The sequence below is a fragment of the Crocuta crocuta genome, unplaced genomic scaffold (assembly GCF_008692635.1).
Source record: "Crocuta crocuta isolate KB4526 unplaced genomic scaffold, BGI_CrCroc_1.0 scaffold397, whole genome shotgun sequence".
Lineage (NCBI taxonomy): Eukaryota > Metazoa > Chordata > Mammalia > Carnivora > Hyaenidae > Crocuta > Crocuta crocuta.
The window spans coordinates 438,706-438,930 of NW_027527387.1; positions in this window are offsets into that span (position 1 = coordinate 438,706).

Consider the following 225-nt stretch of genomic DNA (forward strand, 5'->3'; position numbering starts at 1 on the left):
GACCCGTTTCCAGAGACGGCTCTGTTTATTGGATGTCCTGTCCCGTTGAACTGGCAAAATGAGGCTTTTGTCCCCTTGTGGCTGCTTCTGAACTTTTCCCTCCCCACATTTGAAGTGGGGGCTTGGAAAGGCTTGTGCAGGACCTCAGGCCCACCCTGTTCCCTTAGGGCAGCGCCGGGAGAAGCCACGGTGTCGGGGGCGCTCGCCCCCTCTCCTGCTTCCCAG